The 19529-nt window shown below is 35.4% G+C and overlaps 1 pseudogene; it reads left to right on the forward strand.

Moving 5' to 3' along the window:
• The first annotated feature begins 12884 nt into the window (after positions 1-12884).
• LOC114611789 lies at positions 12885-18327 on the forward strand (annotated as a pseudogene).
• Positions 18328-19529: the final 1202 nt, after the last annotated feature.

Below are 19529 nucleotides of genomic sequence, written 5' to 3' on the forward strand. Positions count from 1 at the left end.
CGCTATAAATAACATTAGAGACGGTCACTACAATGACACTTCTCTTTCAAAAAAAAAAAAAAAAAAAAAGGATGAGCTGTAGGACAATGGGCCATGCCCGGAAACTTGGCAAGGTAGGGCAGTTCTGAGACCCAAAAAACTCAGGTACCTAACCACCTCAGATCACATGCACCTTCCTACTCCTTGTCAGAATCTTGTCCTAGAATACGTTCCACGCTCCCATGTAGGTCAGTAGTCCAAATGGAGTTCTCCATGCTAATGAGGTACCTGGAGACCCAGAGGGTTTAGCTTCCCTTCCCAGACATTCCTTTCAGCAAAAGGTATCTAATATCTAGTCTGCTCTGTCTATCTATACATTTTTCCATGATGAACAGTCAATAAATAGTATGGATAAACATGGACTTATTCTTTCATCAAGAACCACCATGAAGGTGCATGGAGAAGGGCTTTCCTACAGGGTCACAGCCTAAGCCTCCGATAGAAGGCTTCTCTGCACTCCCAGACAACTGCAGCCAAGCTAAGGACAGTCATTGATGAGCTAAGCAGGAGCTCCCATTTCCCCAGACCAAGGCTAGACACCTTCCTCAGCCTGTGGGCCCCAAATGGCTCATTGTGGGCCTGTGGAATCATATCCTTCATACTTAACTCCTCTGCGCAGGACCCAGCAGCGACTGGGTACCCAGGAGTCAGGAGACACCACCTTGAGTCCCCCAGCATCTTGAACTGCATTTTATATCCCCCAAAGCAGTGTCTCAGCACTTTCCTACAGTCCAGTACCCTATGGCTGCAGCGCAGGATAAGCATAGGCAAGCTCCCTGTGTTTTACCTCCCTAGCAGCCATGCCCAGAGGCTCAAAACGTGGACCCATAGTCACCCGTCAATTAAAAAGCTTATGACCTATGAAGGAAATAGAGATGGGATATCCGGGAGGCAGAAAAGATTCTGTGATAGTCAAGTGGGAGATTCACAAGGAAAATATCATAAGTCAGTCACATGGTTTCTGAGCACAGGTAATCAGCTATGTGGCAAAATGTAGGTTAAAACAAATAGGATATTTTAAGTTATGATTCTAGTGAGAAAACTGCCTAGTTATGTTGCTAAGGTACTTGTGAAAATATTTTGAGTCTGAGTAGTACGTCTGAGAGCATATGGATAGGAGGGAGAATAGGGCCTAAATTCAACTTTGCCGTATTTGTTTAAGATAGAGGTTGGGTGGGGTCATATGCTCATAGAAGCAGGAAGGGGGGATGGGATAGGGGTTCCTTGGTAGAGAGGAAAGGGGATTACATCAGAAATGTAAATAAAATAGCCAATAAAAAGATAGTAATTATTAAGATAAAGGAATATATATATATATATACATATATATTTGAAATTTGAAACTTTTGACATCAAGTAATCATATTTTTGCATGTTTTCTCTGGTGTCCTAAAGAAATGTCTGTTCATATTATATAGGGTATCATTTCATCTCTAAAATATTAAGCTTGTGGTGTGGGTTCAGCATAATATGAAAAAGAATCTGTGTAATATTCTTCAGACAAATCATATACAGCATGCACAAGCAGAAACAGGTGTTTTGTCTGCTAATCCTCCCTTCCTTCCTTCCTTCCTTCCTTCCTTCCTTCCTTCCTTCCTTCCTTCCTTCCTTCCTTTCCTCCCTTCCTCCCTCTTTCTTTCTTTCTTTCTTTCTTTCTTTCTTTCTTTCTTTCTTTCTTTCTTTCTTTCTTTCTTTCAGTTCTCTTCCTGTCATTGTCCTTTGAATTATGATATCATCATTCTTTGTAAGAGAAAACAGCAGTTTTTCTTGATGTGACACTAAAATCTTCTTAGGCATTGTCTGAATTCACACATTTGGAGGCAGTAAGCTGCTAAACCTCATTAACAAAATTTTGGATTGTATGGCTAGAAAAGTGGAGGAGGAAAGATTAATACCGCTATTTTAGGTTTGATAATTGGATGGTGCAATTTTCTTAAAGACTTAGGTGTGTTACATTTTTAAAAAACTGAGAGCTAAATGAACAATCAGTTGATGACAAAATCAAGAATTTTGTTATGTTTTTCCCAATTATAGCATGTTTATGTTACGAGGACATTAAGTAAACACTTCATGCTTTGAGTCTATAATAGTTAGCTTTGGAACCTTCTAGCCATTAAAGTAAGCTATTCATCAAAATGTATTATCTTGACTAAAATATTTTAAACATTTTTATTATTTAAAATGAAAAAAGTGCTAATTTATTATATTTAAGAACAACATTTTGATTATATGAAACTTAAAGTAAAAATTTAGTAATTCTAACAAGAATTATAATAATGTTCATGGACTTTGACATAAATTTGGTAGAATGAAAAGTGTATAAAGGTGAGAATATTCACAATATAATATTGTGGTTAAGTTTATCACAACCTTTTTTTTTTTTTTTTTTTTGGTCTTGTTTGGCTAAGAAGTCAAACACATTCTTTTCCCAGCCATCTCTTCAAAATCCCTTTCTTACTATTCCATTTGATTAGCAGGAACTCAAGCAAAATGAGCTAGTACATAGTGTAAATATGTCTGGGTGTGACTACAAAGATATATGTGTTTCTAGAAGCAGTGTATAGAAAAACAATAGAGAACAAAATACCCAATTTGCAGGCCCCTCTAAACATTTAACATCTTCTGCCCTAGCCTGTTCCATAGGGTGTAGCTCTTCTCAGTATTTAATGTAGTTGACAATATTTTGCTGAGAGGCAGGCTCTCACTTCTGACATTGTCCTATTAGCATCTACCTTTCATTCCCAGATCATTGCCTGGAAGATAAAGAAGTCATCCTTATGGAGCCAAGACTCGTTTCTTACCCGATGTTCTGCCAACATAAAAACAGCTCCAGAGCCTTATTTCATATTTATACAGAATGCCAAATCTTGTTCCCTTAATTGTCTCAGCTGGGGAGCCAAGAGTGCATAAAACAGCTGGTGGTGAGTTAGTATGTAGCAAATAGGTAGGGTAGACTCTGCTACTGTAAAATGCAATGTGAATCTTTTCCAGTTAGGGGTTCTTTCCTCTGGAGGCAAGCAACACAATTGTTACTGTTAAAACTCATTTACTACACAACAACCACCTTCCAGATGGTAGCCTCTGACACCAGAAAGTGCCGGAGGCAGAGATGTGGCTGTAAAGATGTGCATGTGAATGTGATAGGGTAAAGTATTTAAAGAAAATAAGCAACTGAAGAAGCTTTTAGGAAACAGAGACTTTGCAAATCTGTTTTTTCAGACTCAATAACAGCATTGTGCTTTAGCAGCTCAGCACAAAACCTGAGCTGGCTCTTCGTTCAGTCCTGTGCCTTACAGACCAACGTTAAAGCCAACAGTTTCTTTGTTTTAGGAATATAGTCTTAAAGGCAAAATGCCATGAAAATTTCCACATTATTTTTTTCTAGCATAATCCTTGATAGGAGGAAGATGACATTTGTAAACATGTGAATGTAGAAAGTTAAGGATTGCTAGTCGTTGTTTTTCCAATGTTTCTAGTATTATCTTCAACTATATAAATCAAAATAAGCTTAGGCCTATTGAAACCTAGTTTCCTGTAAATATAATAGGAGCAATGAGGGAAAAGTTAGTATTTTCAATATCTTTGGAATCCTTATGTAAAAGAATGAAAATAATTCTTACCCTACATCACATACAAGACTAAAGTAAAAATGAATTAAAGACCTAAACTTAAGACCTGACATTGTGATCTTTAGTGTCACACCTCCATGATTTAGCCTTGGTGATAAAAGATCCTGAGTTAAAAACTCAGATGATAAAAACAAATACTAAAGGACTGGTAGGATGGCTTAGCAGTTAAGAGCACTAACTCCTCTTCCAGAGGCCCTGAGTTCGATTACCAGCAACCATATGGTATCTCACAACCATTTGTAATGAGATCTGATGCCCACTACTGGTGTATCTGAAGACAGCTACAGTGTACTCATATACATCAAAATAAATAAATCTTTTAAAAAAACAAAACACTAAAATGTTGAAACCTAACAAGCTTAGCATCACCTGATCCCAAAGAAAATAATAAAACATGGTAAATGTTGTTTATATTTGAAAAAACAAATATATATATATATATATATATATATATATATATATCATACTTGCAATTGTTAAATTTTAAAACAAAAGAATGAAAGAAAAATAGAACACATAGGAAGGCAAAAAATGAAAAATGAGATTTAACTGGATTTTAGTCCAGTATAGAACAAACAAGTGACATTGAAAGGATGTTCAACATCAATAATCATGAGGAAATAAGAGGAAACATCAGTATAAACATCTTCACCTCTAGTAAGAGTCACTCCCATTTATGACACATGAGACAATACATGCTCTGGTTGTAAAAAGCACACACTGTTGTTAGAAAACAAGGTCGATAAAGTTGCTACAAAAAACAATATGCAGACTAAGAAAATTAAAAGATAACAGAAAGCAATAATCAATACAGTCAGTATTAAATGTATCATGTATGCAATAAGAGAAAGGACCTCAGCAACTGGGCCTAACCTGTACTTTCCTATTCATTGCACCATCATGTGGAAGGCCTCAAATACACAAGGAATTTAAATATCCTTCTTGGGACAAATGTAAGCATAATTTTTTTCAATATTTATGTGCACAGGTGCACACAATTGTGCTGTTTATTTGGATGCTATTCAACTTTCTGATGTGGTGGTATTATCATAATAATATGGATGAATCTGGAAGACATTGCACTATGTTAATTAAATCATGCACATAGTACAAAATTGCATAATCTCCATTTTATACAAAAATTTAAAAGTAAAGTTCAATACAGTAAAGAAAGATAGAAAAATAGTTTCTGGGGGAGGGAAATGAAGAAAATGAACATATGTTTCTAAAGGGGAACTGTATTAGTACATGAAGATTGCCACTGGAGAAATAATACAAAACAAGTTGCTATAGTCAGTTAGGTTGAGTTAAATATTGATATTTGGCCAGACAATTGCCTTTTTAAGTGCTATTAACACAATTCAAATGACATAATGAAATGATAATGTAATGTAGGATGGCAAGGCATTTTCATGTATGACTGAAGTAATCACGTCACTAGTATAGGAAAGCATTAGTGCATACACCTTACATACATGCTATAACATTATGTGCCTATTTTATTATTATGTCATTGTAAAAATTGAATGGAGTTTTGAATAAATATATGGAACATATTATGTATATTTTAGGATGATGGAGCATGGCATTCTTTATTATTAAATCTCTAATAATGACATTTCATTGAAATTTTCTTCTTTACCTGGATGATTTTTCATAATATTATTTTGAATAAAAAGTGAATTCCAAGGGAAGGAAGCTACAGATAATTTTGATAAATTACATGTAAAATATCTTATAGATATTTTGATTTTAAAAAGAGTTTTAGAGTCTGGAAGATAATTGCTTAAAACAATGTAAAAGTCTTTGATGTTTTAAAATAACGACAGTGGGAAAATTAAATTTTTAAAAAGAAAGGGGCTCATAACAAATGATTAAAAATAAAAGAAAACTTGAGGTTTCTTCTGAACTATCAAGTTGATAATAGAGCTTCAAGAATTTTGACACAGAAAAAGTTTTAAAATTGTGATTAGCTATATGTAAAACAGTGTCATTTAGTTGTTAATTTAATAAATTGGTAAATTATTTTATGTCAGAACTGCTAAACTCACAAGGGAACACTTTTAGGCCAGTTAGCAAACAAGAAAAAAAATGAAAGATCCATAATGTTATGACGGATAATATGGAAATGAATAGATAAAAATGACTGAAATAAAAGTTTCTTAAAACTTAACCTCAGCGCTCTCGTCCCTGATTTTTTGGTAGTGTGAGCAATAGAGATGCTAGCAGGCCAATTCTACTTAGGTTTCACTAAGAATCTCGCTTTCAGGGAAAACAAATACTCTGTCAATATAGAATAAGATGAACAGAAAAATAGCTCCAGCCAAGTTCCTCAAATTCTCAGTGGCAAATTTATTTGCTCTTGAAATACATGAAAAGTTTATACCTATCAATTTGCTTTTTTATTCAGAGATACCTCTGAGGAAGGCATTGGAGGCTGCCACTCCGGAAATTAGATTTCAGATTTTTGCATCCCCTTGTGGAATGCTAAGGATTTATTTTAAAGAAAATTCTTCTGAGATATTAAAGAAATATCCAATATATACAAACAAAAGCAATCTTCAGATCCAATAACAAGAGACTTCTTTATATATATTTTATGACCCTGCTTATTAATGAAATAATTTATATTTTTACATATATATATATGTATATATATGTATACACACACACACACACACACATATATATATATACATATATATTCCTTTTTCTCTTTCTTTTTGGATACTTTCTTTATTTACATACCAAATGTTATACCCTTTCCTGGTTTCCTCTCCATAAACCCCTTATCCCCTCCCCCTCCCACTGTTTCTATGAGGATGTTTCCCTACCCAGCCACCAGACCCCACCTCCCTGCCCTGGCATTCCCCTACACTGGGGCATCAAGACTTCAAAGGACCAAGGACCTCTTCTCCCATTGATGCCTGACAAGGTCATCCTCTGCTAACATATACAGCTGGAACCATGGGTCCTCCATGTAAACTTTTTGGTTGGTGGTTTAGTCCCTGGGAGCTCTGGGGGAACTGGTTGGTTGATATTGTTGTTTTTGTCTATGGGGTTGCACACCCCTTCAGATCCTTCAGTCCTTTCTCTAACTCCTCCTTTGGGGACTCCATGATCAGTTTAATGGTTGGCTGTGAGTATCCTCCTCTGTATTTGTCAGGCTCTGGCAGAGCCTCTCAGGAGACAGCTATATTAGGTTCCTGTCAACAAGCACTTCTTGACATCCACAATAGTGTCTGCGTTTCATGACTGTATATGGGATGGATCCCCAGATGGGGCAGTCTCTGTATGGCTTTTCCTTTAGGCTCTGCTTCACACTTTGTCTCTGTATATCCTCCTGTGAATATTTTGCTCCCCTTTCTAAGAAAGACGAAAGCACTATCACTTTGGTCATCCTTCTTCTTGTGCTTCTTGTGATCTCTGAATTGTATCTTGAATATTACGAACATTTCAGCTAATATCCAATTATCAGTGAGTGCATACCATGTGTGTTTTTTTTGTGATTGTGTTGCCTCACTCAGTATGATATTTTTTAATCCATCCATTTGCCTAAGAATTTCACGACGTCATTTTTTAATAGCTGAGTAGTACTCCATTGTATAAATGTACCACATTTTCTGTATCCTTATATCAGCCACGATAGCTGTATTGCCTATGACTCAACAACCCAATTCATATACTTCACATTAGGGAAAATCAATGGATCTAAAAATTAAATAAAATTTAAAAATTTATTAAAAATTACATGTTTAAGTAGAATCTGTTTAAGTCATGACAATGTTACTTCTATGTATTTTTAGAGTGATCTCTAAGTTTTTGAAATTTAGGATTTTAAACTTTAGAATTTTAGAAATTTTTAAGTTAGAATTTTTTCTAATATACAAGATATATTTAATAATGGATAATGTAAGAAAAATTTATTATACATATAAAACTATATATATATACACATATATATACATATGTATGTGAATGCATATATAAATTTTATCCATAAATTATTGTATTAATATAAATAATTCATGTATAAAAATTGATATTTATTAAAATAGGTAAAGCCCCAAAATTAAAGTAGTCTATTAGAGAAACTATAATTTGTAACCTTACATTTCAAAAAATAAAACTCTATCAAACATAAAAAGTACGTACAAATTTATACTTAAAATTTTGTCTGAGGCATACATTGACATCTTTGATTTTCCTTTCATGTAAACATACCCAGATTTGAAAATTAATGTTGATTTAAGTCTGATATGATCTAAAATAAACCAGGAAACAGAATGGACAAACCTCATTGGACTTACCCAGATATATTTGTCTCTGGAATGCCTGGCAGGTATTTTCTTATTTAACGCTATGGAACTGGGAAGATATCTGCTAAATATGAGTGACAAATTATAGAGGGATTTTAATCTAGTAATATGGCTGCTCTGGCAGGGAATCCCTTCCAAAGATATGATCCAGGTTCAAAGAATATTGATGAAGTGGTGGTAAAAAAAATTAAGCAAGAGGATCAGAGAATTTTCTACCGTACTGTTTCTCCTTGCAATGGCAAAACTTATATCCATAGAATCTTACCAACATGACTTGCTAAATATCAACTAGGAAGGAAAATACACTCACCAAAATGAATTGGGGACAGCCACTGAAGCCTCAACCCCATATAAAGAGCTATAGGCAGCTGTGTAATTCTGAGACTGTAGAAATTCTTTTAAGAACACTACATACCATGTTGCACGTGTCTCATGTGAATATTTGTCCAGCTTTTTCCATCTTTGGCTGCTTTCCAGTGTTAGAAAACAGCAAATGTTAGTATGCTGTGCTGGAATGAGCCCACTTTCTCATACATCAAAATTATACTTGAGAAAGGGATTGTTTAAAGATACAGATGTAATCAAAGGCTTTCTGTTTTAAAGCACTTAGTAATTTTTAATTTCCTTTGAAACATATCAAAATATCCATCATGAAATATATCTTGAAATCAAGGTTTCCCCTTTTGTTACATACTAGAAGTTTATAAACTTCTAAACTTTAGCTAGACCGTTTTCCATTTATATACATTTGTTTTCAGATTTTTGTATATTTTTATATTTTGAAGTTCCTTTATTTCCATTTCTACCTATCAAATACTGTTCTTAAAATCAAATTGAAAGGGTAACTCTTTAAAATATACTAGTCTTTGTATTTCAATTTGAAACCATTTGCATATTACATAGTTTTAATATATTAAAATATGAAGATAGCCTATATATAGTGCCAATGTAGAATTCCATAACTTATTTCTGAGTTTAAGTTCATTTAGAAAAAGATATTTATCATTTTAAGTGTAGTACAAAGAATAGTGTATTCAAGGTATTCATTAAATTTAGATGAGTGAATGGCCAGAAACTAGATCTCTTGATTACCCAGAGACCTACAATAGAACCAAACACTACTGGCAAAAGAAAATATAAGTCAATGAAATGATTCTTTAATGACATTTTTCTATTCGGTTTTACTTGTAGACTACCCTAGCAATATCATCATCAGAGATACTTCATCTAACAATTGATGCCAGCAGATGCAAAGACCCCCAGCCAAACATTAGGTGGAGCATGTCAGATAGGGAGAAAGGACTGGAAGAGGCAGATGGGTTGAGGAGACACAAGGACATGACATGCAGAATCAACTAAGCATGGCTCCTACGACCTCACAAAAATGTAAGAGACAGCAGGACTGCAGAAAGCCTGTATGGATCTCATGTAAGCCCTGTGCACTTATCTTATAGTTTTGTAACTTTGTATTACTGTGGGACTCCTATCGGTGGGAGTAGTAGTTTGTCTCTATATCTCCCTTCCTCCCTCCCTCCCTCCCTCCCTCCCTCCCTCTCTCTCTCTCTCTCTCTCTCTCTCTCTCTCTCTCTCTCTCTCTCTCTCTCTCTCAACAGTTCAAACATTCCTGATAGGCTTTTTTACTTCACGTTACTTTCTTACTTTCTTTTTTTTATTGGATATTTTATTTACATTTCAGATGTTATCCCATTACCCCACTCCTCACCCACCCAGGAACTCCCTATCCTGTTCCCCCATCCTCCTGCTTCTATGAGGATGTGCCCCCACCCACTCCTCTACTCCCACCTCCCCACTTTAGAATTCCCCCACACTAGGCATCCAGCCTTCATGGGAACAAGTATCTCCTCTCCCACCTATGCCCTACAAGGCCATCCTCCCCTACATATACAGCTGGAGCCATGAGTCCCCCCTAGGTGCTCCCAGGCTGGTGGTTTAGATCCTGGGAGTTCTGGTTGGTTGGTATTATTGTTCTTCCTATGGGGTTGCAAACCCCTTCAGCTCCTTCAGTCTTCTCCCTAACTTCTCCATTGGGAACCCCATGACTAGTTCTATGGTTAGCTGCAAGCATCCACCTCTGTATATGTCAGACTCTGGCAGACCTCTAAGGAGGCAGCTATATCAGGCTCCTGTCAGCATGACTTTCTGACATCCACTTCAGCGTCTACCTTTGGTGACTGCACATGGGAAGGATACCCAGGTGGAATGGTCTGCAGATGGCCCTTCTATCAGGTTCTGTCCCACACTTTGTCTCCATATTTGCTCTCTTGAGTATTTTGTTAATCCTTCTAAGAAGGATTGAAGCACCTACACTTTTTTCTTCCTTCTTCATGAGCTTCATGTCGTCTGTGAGTTGCATTTTGGGTATTGCGAGCTTCTGTTTGGGGGACCCCTTTTCTTCAACTCAGTTGCTTGGTCCAGCTTTGATGTGAGAGTGTGTACCTAGTCTTAGTGTATTTTATGATGTTATGTTTAGTTGATATCCCTGGGAGGTCTGCTCTTTTCTGAAGGGAAATTGAGGATAGGTGGATATAGGGAGAGGGAAGGGTTTTTTCGGGGAAGGGATACTGGGGGAATGGAGGGAGAAGAAACTGTGGTTGGTATATAATGTATGAAAGAAAAAATTAAAAACTTACAGATAAATGTAAATTTTTATGTTAAAATATTCAGTACAATCATAATGACAACGCATCATGCTATATTTTAAACCTTACGGTTTGTGTTTCAACTTTTTATGGACTTATGCCATAAACAGGGTACTTGAGTTGTTTTATTAGCATTTCTAATGTGTAATAATGCATATTTGATCACTCTCTGCTATTGACTTTCACAGAAGTGGCTTCTCCAAACACAGATGCAAACATCTTCAAAGTCTCCTGCTGACTTAGCCAACACTGTAAATACTTTCAAATAGGTTAGTAGGTACTTAGGTCTTATTTGTTATCAATGATGATTAAATCAGCAAACATTATTAAAATGTGGATAAACCTAACCTTTAATAGGGTAATAGCATCTTACTCTAAGTGTGTGGGAATATTATTACTGTCTATGTTTTAGAGTACGTATAACCAGTTAATTCCAAAATAAATTTTCTAATTAGAAAATCAAAGCATGGTTCTCAAGAACACTCAATAAAAATATTATTCACTTAAATACATTAATTTTTACCGTGTGGTGGTTTGAATATGCTTGGCCCAGAGAATGGCACTATTTGGACCTGTGGCCTTGTTGGAGGAAGTCTGTCACTGTGTGTATGGGGTTAAGACCCTCCTCCTAACCACATGGGAATCAGTCATCTCCAAGCAGGTTCCAAATGAAGATGTAGAATTGTTAGCTCCTCCTGGATCATGCCTGCCTGGATGCTGCCATACTCTTGCCTTGATGATAGTAGACTGAACCTCTAAACCTGTAAGCTAGCTCCAATTAAATATCATTCTTATATTACTTGCCTTGGTTATGGTGTCTGTTCACAGCAGTAAGACCCTAACTAAGACACACCATAATATTGATTTAAAATTCATAATCATTTTGTTAGATAAATATAATTTCTTAGAAAATATTTTATAATTATTAAACCTTTGAAGTTTTTACGGGCAATAAAAATAATGATGTTTGCCATAAATTTGGGGTAAATCAGAGGCTTTTATTAATGCTTTTTATCTCAAATTGTACTTAATAATCTATTTTGTTTTGTTGTTGTTGCTTGTGTTTTAATTTTCAAGTTATAGTTACTATCTATATCTCTGGCTTTCTTGGAATTTGTTCTGTATACCAAGCTAATCTGAAACTCAGATCCACCTGACTCTGTGTCCCTAATGCACTCACATGTACCATAATGTACGCAATGTTCACACTGCATCTTGAAACTAAGCAAAGAAATATTAGGATATCAAATGTTTGCTGTTAACATTCCAAATATTAATGAGCATAATAATAGCAAGCATGAACATATAAATAATAAATATAATGAGCAAATAAATAGTCCCTTCAAGAGCTTTATCTATTCATTGATGGGGTGGGCCAACGCAAAGTCCTGAATCTTGCCTGAGTGGTAAATAAGCTAGTCACCCCATCAGCTTTCCTGTACCCATACCACCAGGACGAGCTCTCCAGAGCTGCTGCCCTAGGTAGATGACCCAGTGTAGTGGCCAGCAAGGGGCAGAGCCAGCTTTTCTGTTCTCACAATACTGAGGATGACTTACCCACAATCCCTGAAACTAGGACCAGTTCTATTTCCTGCCATACATGGTGATAGGCAGCAGGGGGTAGAGGGTACTGGATCCAGGAACAGCTCTACTCTGCTGTCCAGGTGAAGTGCAGGGCCCAATCTTTCACATATCTGTCTATCTATCTATTATCTATCTATCTATCTATCTATCTATCTATCCATCTATCTACCGATTATCTGTTAATGTATTTACTAAAAATTATGAAAGAAAGTGAGAACTTTGTTAGCATGTGTAAGTGAAGAGAGGTAGAAATGATACAATACAGAACTGATGCATGAAAATCATAAAAAGAAACAAAATAAAAAATAAAGATATTATTTAAATATGAAATTAATATTAAGTTAATTAAATTAATATTAAATATGAGTCTTCTTTGAGTGCTTTCATCTACTTGCCAGCAAATGCGTTGGAAACTCCTTCAACAACTAGCCTTTTGGAACTGAGAAACGACTCGATTCTTGGACTTCAATTCACAGCTTTCCTTTGTTGGTTTATTTCAACTACAAACCGGTGGCTGCCACAAATTCAGCTCAAAGAATTGCAAAGCCTAGAGGGTCGTTCAGTCAGGGCATCTGTACACTGAGAGTTTATTCCATTGTGTTCCTAATTGAAGGAAAGACTTGCCCTCCGGAAGCTGTGATTTGCTCTTGAAGATGCTGAAGAAGAGCACACTCACCAGCTTTTTATCTGTGCCTACTCAGCTATCTCAGGACCAACTTGAAGCTGAAGAAAGGGCAAGATCTCAGAGATCACTGCAGACATCTCTGGAATAGTCTCGAAGGAAGCCTCCCTCATATGGATACAGGAATGGCTGGATTCCACGGTTGACAGAGGATTTTGGAGATGGAGGTGCTTTCCCTGAAATCCATGTGGCCCAGTATCCTCTGGATATGAGGCAGCAGAAAAAAGTGTCCAATGCTCTGCCCATTCATTTGAATCAGGAAGGTAAAATTAAATATGACACGATTGTTCGACAAGGATATTCCAAAGACAAGATCATTTATAGCAAATATACTGACCTTGTTCCAAAGGAGGTTATGAATCCAGATGACCCAGAACTGCAAAGGCCCGATGAGGAGACAATTAAAGAAATTACAGAAAGGACAAGAGCAGCCTTGGAGAAGATCATAGCAAAGAAGAATCTTGGGGCCAAACCTGTTCATGCAGCTGAGAAACTGCCTCTTGCCCAGTATATCCGGTACATGCCATCCCAGCCCAGCAAGCAAAAACATTCAATTCAGGAGCTAAACAGAGAAGTATTCAGATTGTTGAAAGGCAGAAGGACCCAATGGAGCCTCCAAAATTCAGGATCAATAAGAAAATTTCCCCGAGGCCCCCATCTCCTCTATACCTGTAATGCACTCTCCTCCTCCTCGGAAGATTAGTGTAGAAGAACAGAAGAAGTGGAAGATCCCGCCATGTGTATCCAAGTGGAAGAACTCGAAGGGTTACACAATTCCACTGGATAAACGGGAGGCTGCTGATGGAAGAGGACTTCAGACTTTCCAAGCAAATGAACATTTTGCCAAATTATCTCAAGCACTATACATTGCTGAACGGAAGGCTCAAGAAGCGGTGGAAATGCGAGCCCAACTAGAGAGAAAGATAGCTCAAAAAGAAAAGGAGAAACATGAAGAGAAACTTAGAGAAATGGCCCTGAGAGCCAGAGAAAGGAGAACTGAGATCAAAACCCATGTGGAAAAAGAGGATAAAGAAGTCCATGAAAGATATGAAATCTGTCATGACAGGCGCAAAGAGAGGCAGCACGACCTGAACCATTCCAGGGCAGCTCCAGATAAGAGGTCAAAACTACAGAGAAATGAAAATCGAGATATCAGTGAAGTCACTGCTCTTGGTGTGCCCAATCCTCGAACTTCCAATGAAGTTCAGTATGATCAAAGGCTCTTCAACCAATCCCAGGGTATGGACAGTGGATGTGTAGGTGGAGAAGATGAAATTTACAATGTTTATGATCAGGCCTGGAGGACTGACAAAGATATGGCTCAGAGTATCTGCAAGCCCAGTAAAAATCTGGACAAGGACATGTACGGTGATGACCTCGAAACCAGGATAAAGACCAACAGATTTCTTCCTGATAAGGAGTTTTCTGGTACAGACCATAGACAGAGGGGCCCAGAAGGACCAGTTCAGTTTGAGGAAGATCCTTTTGGTTTGGACAAGTTTTTGGAAGAAGCAAAACAGCACCATGGCTCTAAAAGATGCTCTGATAGCAGTCACACCAAAGAACATGAGCATGAAGGCAAGAAGCAGATGAAGCAGTATAGGGGCCTCTTAACACTACATCTGACATATGCAGCAGAGGATTGGGTGGTCTGGCCTCAGTGAGGGAAGATGTACCTAACCCTGAGACATTTGAGACCCCAAGGAGTGAGGGCATCCTCTTGAAGCAGGAGGAAGAAGAGTGGAATGAGAAACTGTCAGAGGGATGACCTGAAGGGGAATAAAGACTGGACAGTAAATAAAAAGAGGAAAGTTAAAAAAAAAAAGTAAAACAAATCTCAGTCATCCCAGCAGTCTGTTTTATTCCAAGAGATAGAAGGGTTGAACATTCTACATCATACAAGGTTTGTTTTGTTTTGTTTTGTTTTGTTTTATAAAGAATGGTTATGTTTCTGCTTCTCCAATCTTGCAGGACTTACAGAAAACACTGCCCCACAGATAACTGAGACACTTCCATATGTGACAGTAATCCAGGGGTAAAATTTTCTGGTAAGAACTTAATGAATAAACTTTATGAATGACATCTCTCCAAATGGTGAGAGGGATAATTATGTTCACACACGGAAACTATGTTAGCAGATGCATTTGTCCTGTTGTGTTTTTTTACTGTTCCATGGGAAAACTGAGGTCTTGCTTAGCACAGCTTGTTTGAAATAAAAACAAAAAAAGGTACATGACAAAAAAGATATTATTTAAATATGAAATAGCACCAAAGTTTCATTTCATAAGGCATTGTGTAAATAACCTAATTAGGTGATTTGGACACAACTGGGTCATATAGACTATATCAATTTTATTGACAAAGTAATAATTTCTTGGAATTTTACATCAATAGTTTTGAAAGAGTCATAATCTCATGGCATTACTAGGAAATAGTTGAAAGTAAAGATGCGAGGATTGGTTAGAAGAACTGTATGAAAGGGACCTGCTGCCTATGAGGGACAAGATTTTGCTATCTGCTGTCTAATCACCATAGCTGAGCTTTTGACTTACAAGCCTATAACTGTACAGTTTTTATTTATCACAGGCCAATAGGAGTCCTGCCATCTGTCCATGTATCAAGAGCTCTGAAACTGTGAACCAAAACTAGTCTTCTCTTCTTTAAGTTGTTTTTTTTTCTTAAATATACTCTCAGGCATGCAAGAACACAGCTGTACATTGTAAAACAGGGGAATTGAACTCTAAGAAAGGAAAGTCTGTTTTCTTTTCTTCATTTTGTTCAAGGAGCCTGAAAAAAACCCACAAAAAGTAAAACTCTTAAATTGCAAAGAAAGCAAAAGTAATGTACACTGAAATTTTAAAAACAGAAATAGAAGATGACTTAGAGGGATTTGTGAATTATGAATTAGCATAGTTATTATGGGAAAGACTAAACTGTACCAAAGAAAGTTGAGAATATTATGCTTATTTTATACTCTGACAGAAGATAAATTAGAATTCAGGTTTTGTAACTAAAAGTAGAAATGATGGGGCCTTTCAAAAGTTTTAGTTAGGATTTATACAGTTGGCTCAACATGTTCTAGGTCATCCAGAGGACCTAAGTTTTCATCCCAGCATGTCTGGGAGTTCACAGTCTTCTGTCACTATGCCATTAGTGGTTTAAAAAACAACCTCTTCTGTCCTCCATTGGCTCCTAAAAATACTTGACATAGTCTCATACATGAATGAAAATAAAAATAAATCCTTACAAAGTATTGAGGTAATATTGGATCAAGTATATATAACGATGATGGCAGAGTTTGGAGGAAGAATCCATAAATAGATCTAGTATAGGACTTCATTTTAGATACTTGTGGGTAGAGTAGTGGAACTGTAAACACAGTTACAGAAAAATTGGGGAAACAAAATTATGTCAAGCATAATCCTTCACTTTGAGAAAAACTAACTTGCTAGTATGAACTCAGTGTCTTGAAATAGAGACATACAGAGAAACTGAATTGCAATACTAAATTATTTAGATCTATGGTGAAGGTAAAGTTAGAAAAGTAGTGCATGAATAAAACTAATCCACAATATATTTATTTCATTGCTTAGTAAATATGTATACCACAGGAATTATTGAGAATTCTACCAAGTATGTTAGACCATATTAAAATATGGAAGAACCTATTTTGTGAAATGTAACACATGCTCTTAAAGACTTGGTTATAAATAAATGAACCCATAAAAATATAGACATAAGAAGACAGGGTTCATAAAGAATTCTTATAATATATAATATTGATATGTAATGGATTAGAGGAAAAATGATAAGAAACAAGGACTCTGATGAAAATCCAATTGACACTATTTTAAAGGAAACATTCATTTAGGTTAATGTTTCTGTGATTGGAAATTTACTGAATATATATGCTAAAAATAATTTCAGTTTTAGTATTAAGATTATGGATTGTTTTGTTTATAATTCATGAAAAAATTTACTATAATTTCTCTCATGTATAAGGCCTAAAATTAAAACTGAGGAGTGTTTGAAATATTAATGAGTTACATTGCATCAATAGATTTTAAAATAAAGCCCTTAGAGAAAAATAAAACTACATATGTATTTTCTTATGAAATAAAATTGATCTATAGAATTAATTAAATTTAGGAACTGTTTTTATTTTATCAGTTTTCACTGAGATTAGAAAATAGTAAGAAATATGGAAAAGACAAATACATACATTTTGTAATCCTATTAAGTAATTATTGTATAAATTTGTTGGCTATGGATGATCATAGAGATAGTGAATTTAGAAAATCATAACCACTGAAATGATTTATGAAAAACCAATCCTGGAATTATTCCATTTTAAAAATTAAAGTTACTAAGGGTGTAATTTTGAGTGACAGAAGGCACAAAGGATATATTCTTCTATTCACAGCCATCCTATATTTTGATTCGAATGCATCTTTGTTTAGTAGTAATTACTGGAATCAAAGCAAAATTAATCGTCATTTCACCTGTAGTTAAACAACACCTGTTCAGCATTTACCAATGCAGAGATGTGTAGGGTTCTGTCTCCTCCAGTTCTATTATTGCAGAATATTCTACAAAAGCTCGGTCTTACCAAAGCAGCTGCTTGTATTTAGTGATAATCCTCAGTTCTATTAGTTTTGTCTTTGGGGATAGGAAATTGATTACCTGACCTTAGCATAGAGCAGAGATTGTGTGTGCCATACTTTTGCCTCAAGACTGTAAATCAGTTATGTAAACACTGAAAAATAATTAAGAACAAAGTGACACTGCAGTTTGATTTGGAAACCTGATAGAAAAATGAGAAAACGTTTATCTTAGTTCTATATTCCCCAGCAAGGTTCTAATTAAATTGCTGCTGCAATACATTTAGCATTTTATGGTGACATTTGAATACTTTTGAGAGCATGTTTAAAAACTTTAAGCAGACACATGATAGCTTATATACCATGATGTTCAAATGTACATTTTGGTGTAGGACCAAATGTACCAGGTATATTCACCCAGGTATATTTGGTGCACCAATCAATTAAAACAGACTTGTGGCAAATAATTAAAACTTTCTCTTAATATTTGATTTAAAACGTTAAACCAGTCTTTAATGAAGAATAAAAATTTGTCCTAATGCCACTCTAAGTAACAAATATTTGTTGTCTGTTATTTGATTTATATCCCAAACAAGATGAAATTATTCTTCAAATGTAGCCAATCACTATTTATAATCTAAAAATTATTTTCCTTCTTTACATAAAAATGTATTGGTATCACATGAACTCTAACATCACAGCAGCAATATGAGAAAGATTACAACTGTGGATGAAAAGGAAGCATTTACTCCTGTTAAAATGTTCAAAGTCAACCTTGACAATAATTCTGCTTCCCGGATCATGGAGGAATGAAAAGTGCAAAATGCACACTTCTGGAAATAGTGAAAAGGACTGTGAATCCTTAGGTGTATGAAAATACACACTGAGCACATTTTCTGGAGCTGATAATCACAGTCAAGGCCCGTGTACATTTGGCACATTGCTTTCAACATTTTGGCTTGAAAAAGGTGTATTTTGCACACTAGAAATCTAGGTTTACAGATATTCTGACATTTTCTTTGCATTTGCATATATTACTTTCTTTATTTGAGGTATTCTCAAATCTCTAATTTTGTAGTGGTCATTGAGCCCATAGAGACAGGGTAATGTTGTTTCCTTCAATACTGACAACCCTCAAATCTGGCCCTCAGCAATCACAGTTAGTTTCTATGGTTCCCTGTTTCTAATTTGTTGCTGTCTGCATATTCTGGTATGGTTTGCATCATATGGTTCTTTTCTTAATTAATTTTGTAAGTACTGCTTACTACAATTTCTCAAATTCCTTAAATGCTATTTTCCACATTGTTGATGGAGAATGACCTAAGTTTTAGAGAACAACTTACTAAAACCTAATCACATATATAAAATATATGGATAATATATCATTTAAGTATATATACATATACATGATTATGAGTTTATAAACAATAAAAGAAAGAAAAGTCCAAAGTACACATTCTACTTTAAGGGAAATAAAGAATATTACCTTTACTGTTTATCTTGTGTGTGTGTGTGTGTGTGTGTGTGTGTATACACATTTGTATAAATTACTGTGTAAAAATGACTGCATAATTCCTCAACTCTGGAGAAGAGTAGGGGATAACTTGTTTTTCAGAATTTCATATATATATATGGAATATATATTATATAGTATGTATTATATAATATATATTATTTGATTTGATCTTTTTAGTGACAAGTGAATTTAACTAAAACTACGTAAGGCTCTATAGATGTCCTTTTCTAATTCCAAAATAGGGGTGAAATACAGATTGTTATGCATACTAAATGTATGCTCCACTATTGAATAATACTTTGGCTTTCTATTACTGATTTAAATATAATGCTTAGACAGTATGTCGGAAAGTAATATATTTTTCCAAATGTGCTTCAACTGACTGTCTGAAAAATAAGGTAAATTAAGAATGTCTCTAAATCTGAACTGTCTTATATTTATAAAATAATAATTTTGAATACAATTATCTTCCCTAGGCTATCACATCTCCCAACTTAAT

The sequence above is a fragment of the Grammomys surdaster genome, unplaced genomic scaffold, assembly GCF_004785775.1.
Source record: "Grammomys surdaster isolate TR1022 unplaced genomic scaffold, NIH_TR_1.0 126124, whole genome shotgun sequence".
Taxonomy (NCBI): domain Eukaryota; kingdom Metazoa; phylum Chordata; class Mammalia; order Rodentia; family Muridae; genus Grammomys; species Grammomys surdaster.